Source organism: Hemiscyllium ocellatum, unplaced genomic scaffold, assembly GCF_020745735.1.
Source record: "Hemiscyllium ocellatum isolate sHemOce1 unplaced genomic scaffold, sHemOce1.pat.X.cur. scaffold_1080_pat_ctg1, whole genome shotgun sequence".
NCBI lineage: Eukaryota > Metazoa > Chordata > Chondrichthyes > Orectolobiformes > Hemiscylliidae > Hemiscyllium > Hemiscyllium ocellatum.
This window is the reverse complement of record NW_026867668.1, coordinates 62673-70506: the sequence shown is the minus strand read 5'-3', so window position 1 is coordinate 70506 and position 7834 is coordinate 62673.

The window sequence follows — 7834 nt, the reverse complement described above, 5'->3', positions numbered from 1 at the left end:
AATTTTTTATGTGTTTCACTACGTTACTGTAAGAACACCTGAGGCTTTCACTTCATTCCAACCCCTTGGACTTGTTTTTTCACCTGTGGTAAACTATTGCCAGTGTGTCTTTCTCTATGTTTTGTAGTGTAGACTCTCCCCTTCTCCCAATAGATGAAATAGCTCCCAGAAACTAAATTTCATCTCATGCGCCAATGCATACTCACCTGCCATTTCTGCCACACTTCTCACTTCTTGAACTTTCTGTCCATTCACATGAATTCTTACCATCTCTGGAAGTGAGTCTTTAAACTCCTCCAGCAGAATAATCTCCCTTCGAGCCTCACAGGTCTTATCCATTGTTAAGGCTTGCACCCATCTATCAAAATGACTGTGTTTAATTCTTTCAAACTCAACATAAGTCTGACCTGGTTCTGTCTCTATATTTCTGGACCGTTGTCTATATTCTCCTAGTACCAATTCCTAAGCACTCAAAATAGCCTGTTTGACATTTGCATAATCTTTTCCTCCTTCCACCTTCAAACCTCAGAACCTCTTTAGTCAGATTAAAAGCCATTTCTTTTATTTTAACCAACCACAAGGAAACAAAATTAAATTAATTTTCTCACCTGTTTTATTTGAAGATCTAGGTCACTAACTGCCAAGTGATGGAACCTGCTGGGACCTTTTGTACCCCAAATCTGTTCAAATCTGTCTAACTCCCATACGACAAGCCCTCAAACTGTTATGATGTCGATGTTGAACTCCCCGTTAATTAAAAGTACACACCCAGAAAATCTCATCTCACCTCGTAATCTGTTAAAATATGTGTGACAAAGTAGTTGCAAATTCTAGTATTAAGAGAAAAAGAACAATTATTGTATGTAAACTCGCTGAGCTTGGAGGTTTGTTTTCAGATGTTTCGTCACCATGACTACATAACACCATCAGTGAGAGTCTCTGGTGACACACTAGTAGTAAGTCTCGTCTTTCTGTTTATAGGTCTTGGTTTCTTAAGGTGCGTGATGTCATTTCCAGTTTTTTGTTCAAGGGAAGGCAGATAGGATCTAAATTGATGTGTTTATTGATGTACTTCTGGCTAGAATGTCATGCTTCTGAGAACTTTCGTGCGTGGCTTTGTCCTAGGAAGTGTGCGTTGTCACAGTCAACGTGGTGTCCTTCTTTTTCTTTATGTATGGAAACTACTGATGGTGGGTCATGTCTTTTGGTGGCCAGTTGGTGTTCATATATCCTGCTCACACGACAACAGGACAGTCTGAAATGGAGGAAAAATGATTTTATATACACTGTTTAATCAGTGTGTGTTCAGATAAGTAACATTCTTCATTCGTGTACAACACATTCTGAAAGAACACGATGACACAGTTAACGAAAAAAGATGCACATGATGAATAAAATTTTTAAAGCATTAAAACTTTATTTGATCCTCATCTGAAGTGATACCTTCCCTTTCTTTAAATGATCCCCCTTTTGTGGGATTATAATTCTAGTCTCTCATTCTTATCAGGATGTGTGTTTTAAATTCTTGTTTCTGGTTTCCCAACTTATTTCAGTTAATCCCCCTTCTACCAGGAATTAAATATGTTGGCCTGCTGGGTTCTTTCCAAAACTGGTGTCTGTCATATTATTGGAGAGAAAAGTTAGGGCTTCAGATCCAGCATTTGTACATATTGCTCTGTTGTAAATGCACTGTACAAAGGACCACAGTATACAGGAATTGCCAAAACATTGAGGGAAATACGTCTACTTCTTTCGATAATGTAGCTTTCTCATTTTCCACATCTCCATATCTATATCCTCTCTCTCTCTCTCGTACTCCCTTTGTATCTAGTTAAGAAATCCACCAATTATTCTTCGTGGCCCATCTCTCAGACCCTCAGCAGAATGAGAGTTTGAAACGTGAAGTATTCCCACATCAGAAACCAGGTTAGGTCACTGAGTGCAGGGCTGACGGGTGAATGGGTCTCAGTGAGATTTGGGGAACAGACAGCAGAATTGCATTGCAGATATTGCAGCTCAAAACTGTGTATTTATGTAGTGCTGTAGACCACAGCAGCGGGAGAAACAGACCTGCATTCAACCACAACCTGAAACTTTTTGAGAGGATAACACCTCGGTTTGTCATTACTATCACACCATGTATGGCTCAGTGACGAGTGTGAGTAAACATGTCAGAGTCAGAATCACATGAACCTTGACCTGATGCTCACTCATTAAAGCTACCGTATTTGACAAAAAGATCTGAACGAAGCCCTGCAGTCCTGCCACATTCAATCATAAATGGTCATGGGCGATTAAACAAATGAATGGAGGAGAGGCCTCCACAAATATCCCTTTCCTAAATAATGGAAAAGACCAGCACATCAGTGTAAAAGAGAAGGATGTTTTATCTGCACCATCCTCTGCCAGAAGTGTTGAGTCGATGATACAGCTCACCCTCATCATGATGCCCACAAAATCACAGATGCCCGTCTTCAACTAATTCGATTTGCTGCATGTGAGATGAAGATACAGCTGAACACAGTAGATATGACACAGGCAATGGGTCCTGAACCCATTCCTGTAGACGCTCTGAAGACTTGTGCTGCACAATAAGCCGTGTCCCTGGGGAAGCTGTTTCATTGAAGCTCCAACTCTAACATCTCCTTGGCAATGTGCAAAATTACTCAGCTCTGTCCAGTCCCCAAAGATGGGAATAATTACAATCCAACCAATTACCACTCCCTCAGTATAGTCACAATAGTCAATTTGGAGGGAGTTATTTTTGACAGAACTGTCAAGCAGCACAGAAATACCAGCTCAGTGTGGTTTCCCATAGGTCCCCATGTGGAGATGGTGCTGCTGTGGAAATGTCACTGGATTACTATTCCAGACCAGGCTAATCCTCTGGCAGCAGGTGGAAGTTAAAGACAATTAATAAAATATCGAGATCTAAAATCTGATGTCAGTAACAGTAACCTTGACGTCAATATCGATTGTAAACAGAATTTCCTTCTCCAATGTACTTTTATGAAGTGAATCTCCCGTGACTTCCTGGGCATAAAACTGACTCCAAAGACCCTGACATGTGATAAACATTTCAATGTTCTCTGAAACGGCCAATCAAGGCACACATTTGTGTCAAACTGCTCCGAGGTCTGAAAGGATGAAAACCGGACAGAACATCCGGTCTCAGCCTCATTGTCGGAAAAGGGAATGTGAACACCGTCCTGTTGACCCTGCAGAGACCTTCTTCCTAACATTTGAGAGCTTGTGACAACATTTACCGAACTTTCCCATCGACAGCACAGAAACAGCGGGAAAGGAGTAGGTCATACAACACATTGAGCCTCCCCCATTCTAGTTCATGGAAAAAATCTCCTCAATGCACTTACCCCACATGATATACATATCCGTTAATCTGAGTAACCTTTGGAAGCTATAAAATTGGCGGTGCAGTAGAACGTTTGGTCCATCGAGTTTGCTACCCAATTCAATGTAATGATAGTTGGCCCTTCATTTCCACACCGTACTCCTGCTCTCCCATCATCCCTTTACTGTCTCTAAACCCTTATAATCAGTGTCTCAGTTTCCAGGTGCGAGCGAATTCCCCAGGGTCACCAGTCAGTGAGTATTCTCATCTCAATGCAGTGTGACCAGCCTGTACCTAATACTGTGGCCCATTGTTTTATACATCCCAGACAGGGGAATAATCATCTCTGCTTCCAATCTGTCTCACCCTGTCAGAGATTTGCATATTTAACTGAGATCTCCTCTCATTTTCCTAAACCCAATGGAATACAGGCCCAGTCACCCCAAACTCTGTTCCCACAACAAGTCTGTCATCACAGAGATTAGTCTGGTCATCCTTCACTGCACTCCCTCAATGTCAGTGTTGTCCTTTATTAGGTGAGGAGACCAAAACTGCACATAATGCTGCACAATGTCCGAGATTATATCTCTCCAAGGCCCTGTACAGCTGCAGTAAGACACCTTTACTCCTGGACACAGTCCCCCTGAAATGAAGGTCAACACACCATTTATTTTCCTCATTGCTTTATGTTTCTGCAATATTGCTTTCAGCGACTGGTGCACAAGATGCAGATCCTTTTCAATGTTACAGCTCCTCATTTGATTGGTCTATGTACACTGGTCAGCGTGCCAATGCCATGCCCAGTATTGACTTCTGGTTGCAGGACTCACTGTGCTGCATGGGCCTCAGAGGTTTATGCAGAAGGAAACAACAAAGAGGAGCAATCGTCCCTTTGTACATCAACATGTTTCCATCAATCCTTTTCAAATGGTCGGCTACCAATTTATCGTTTCCACCAAAGGGCACACTGTCACCTATATCCACATTGTTCTCCATCTATCACGTATTTACTCATTCACTTCACTTGTCTTAGACTTCTCGGTGCATTTTTACATCCACCTCACCCACTCACAATCCCACATCCGTTAGTGATGTCAGCAGGCTGGGATGTAATGAATCTGATACCCGCAACACAATGTTTAACGTTGTGAATAGCTGGGCCCCAAACACCTATCCCTGTGACACTACAGCAACCATCCCCTCTTAATTTCTATTTATATAATTTCGTAAATCTGGGTGTCACTGGCTGGGCCAGCATTTATTGCCTGTTCCTAGTTGCCCTTGAGAAGGTGGTGGTGAGCTGCCTTGTTGAACGCTGCAGTCCACCTGCTGTGGTTGACCTCCAATCCATTAGGGAGAGAATCCCAGGATTCTGACCCAGCGACTGTGAAGGAGCTGTGATATATTTCCAAGTCAGGATGGTGAATGGCTTGGAGGGGAAACTAAAGATGATGGCTTTTCCATACATGTGCAGCCCTTGTTCTTCTAGATAGACCTGGTCATGATTTGGGAAGATGGTCTCTGAGGATCTTTGGTGAATCATTTCATTGCAGCATGTGGATAGTAAAACACTGCTGCTGCTGCGCGTTGATGGTGGAGCATTGTGGGTGAAGGGACAGTCAAACTGGCTGCTTTGTCCTGGATGGTATAAAGCTTCTGGAGTGTTGTTGGGGCTGCACTCATCCAGGCAAATTGGGAGTCTTCTGTCACACTTCTGACCTATGCTTTGTAGATGATGGACAGACTTTTTGAAGTCAGGATGTGAGTTACTCGCCGCAATATTCCTAGCTTCTGACCTGCTCCTGTAGTTACTGTGTTTATGTGGCGTGACCAATGAGTTTCTGAGCAATGATTACCCACCAGGACTTTGATACTGGGGGATTCACTGATAGTAACACCATTGAATGCCAAGGGGCAGGTTAGATTGTATTATATTGGCAATGTTCACGGTCTGGCATTTGTGTGGGCTGAATATTACTTGCCACTTGTCAGCCTGGATATTGTTCAGATCTTGTCGCATTTGACATGGACTGCTTCAGTATCTGAGGAGCCATAGATGTTGCAGAACATTGTACAATCATTGACGAAAATCCTGATTTCTGACCTTAAAATAGAGGGAAGTAATTGATGAAGCAGCCCTGAAGAAGTTTTCAGCCGAGGCCGCTGCCTGAGGGAATCCTACAGACTTTTCCTGGAGCTGAGTTGACTGACCTTTTTCAAACATGACCATCTTCCTATGTGACAGGTATGATTCTAACCAGCGGGGTGTTTGCCCCGATACCCATTGATACCAGTGTTGCTAAAGCCCCTGATACTACACTTGGTCGAAGGCAGCTTTGATTTTAAGGGCTGTCACTCTCACCCCACCTATGTAATTCAGTCTTTTGTCCATGTTTGACCTAAGGTAATGAGGTCAGGAGCTGAGTGACCGTGGGGGAGCCCAACCTGGACATCATTGACCAGGGTATTGCTGAGCAAGTGCTGCTTAAAAACACTGACACCTTTCACCACTTTACTGATGATCGAGAGTAGACTGATGGGGTTGTAATTGGCTCACTTAGATTTGTTCTGGTTTTTCTACACAGGAGATACTTGGGGTAATTTTCCACATAATCGGGAAAAGCCATTTTTGTAACTGTATTGAAACAGTTTGGCTGGGGGAGTGGCAAAGTTATGGAATACATGTTTTCTGTACTATTGCCAGAATGTTGTCAGAGTATGGGCCCTTTGGAGAGTCCAGTATCTCCAAACGTTTCTGGATATCGCGTGGACTGAATTGAATTGGTTGATGACTGGTAACTGAATCGCTGAGGACCACTGGAGGAGGCTGAGATGGATCATCCACTCAGCACTTCTGACTGAAGATTGTTGCAAATGCATCAGCCTTATTTATACACTAAAGTGTTGGGCTCTTCCATCATGGAGGTAGGAGTTATTTGCAGAATCTCTTCCTCCAGTGAATTGTTAAATTGTCCCCAACGTTTCTCGACTAGATGTGGATGGACTGCAGAGCTTAGTTCTGATCCTTTGCTTGTGGGATCACTTAGCTCTGTATACCACTTACTGCTTATGTTGTTTGGCGCACAAGTAGTCCTGTTCGGTGGCTTCACCAGGCTGACACCTCATTGTTAGGATTGCCTGGTGCTGCTCCTGCCATCCTGCACACTCCATTGAACCAAGGTTGATCATCTGGATTGATGGTAATTGTTCCAAGGGGGATACGCCAGGCCATGAGGTTATGTGAAAGTACAATTCCGCTGCTATTGATGACCCACAATGCCTTATGGACATCCAGATTTGAGCTGCTGGATCTGTTCGAAGTCTGACCTATTAAGCACCGTTATAGTATAACCAAAATGGTGAAGGTTATTCTCAATGTGCAGGTGTGTGTTTGTCTCCACAATGACTATGCGGTGGCTGCTCTTCCCGATACTGTCATGGACAGATACTTCTGCAACTGGCAGATTAGTAAGGCTGTGGTCAAGTATGTATTTTCCTCTTGTTGGTCCCTTCACCACCTGCCGTAGACCCAGTCTAGCAGTTATATCCTTTGGGACCCGGCCAGTTCGATTAGTGATGATGTAGCTGAGATACTGTTGGTGGTGAACATTGAAATCCTCCACCCAGAGTACATCTTGCGTCCGTACTACCCTCAGTGCTTCCTCCAAGTGTTGGTCAGCATGGAGGAGTACTGACTCATCAGTTGAGAGAGGCTGGTTCATGGTAATCAGCAGGAGGTTTCCTTTCCCATGTGCAAATTAATGCCATGAAGCTTCATGGGATACGGAGTTACTTTTGAGGACTCCAAGAGCAATTCCCTTCCAACTGTATCCCATTGTGCCGCCACTTCTGTTGTGTCCGTCCTGCTGATGAGACAGGAGATATCCGGGGAAGGTGATGGGGTGTCTGGGACATGGCCATACTCACAGAATCATACCTTACAGACAATGCCAGGCTGCTGCTTGATGAGTCTGTTTATTTCATTTAACTTTTTCCTGCCAGCTGTCCCATTCTAGAAACATGGCCATATATTAGCCCAAATCCACTCAGAATTGATTTTGCAAATTGGGCTTAGAGCTTTACCAACATTTTTCTAAAAATCAAAATGTTTTACATCCATTGCTTCTCTTTCATTTGTCTCCCAGTTTGTTTCTCAAACATAATTCTCATTTCATTAAATCTATGTTAATGTTGTCTATGACCATTACTTTCTGCTAAACCATTTACTTACTATGTTCTATGTTCCATGTACTCTATCATTTTCCCACACCAGACTTGGTTTTCCTAGCATTGTTAGAAAGTTCTGAGAAGACAGAACTGAAGTAGTAGCTTCAAAGTTCTGCCATTTCCCTGTTCCCCATTCTCCATTCTCTGGTTTCAAACTGTAAGGAAGCTGCACTTGTTTTCTCATATTTCTCACATTGACATGATTTAACAAGCTATTACAGTTCACTCTTATAACCCTTATGAATATAACTCTTC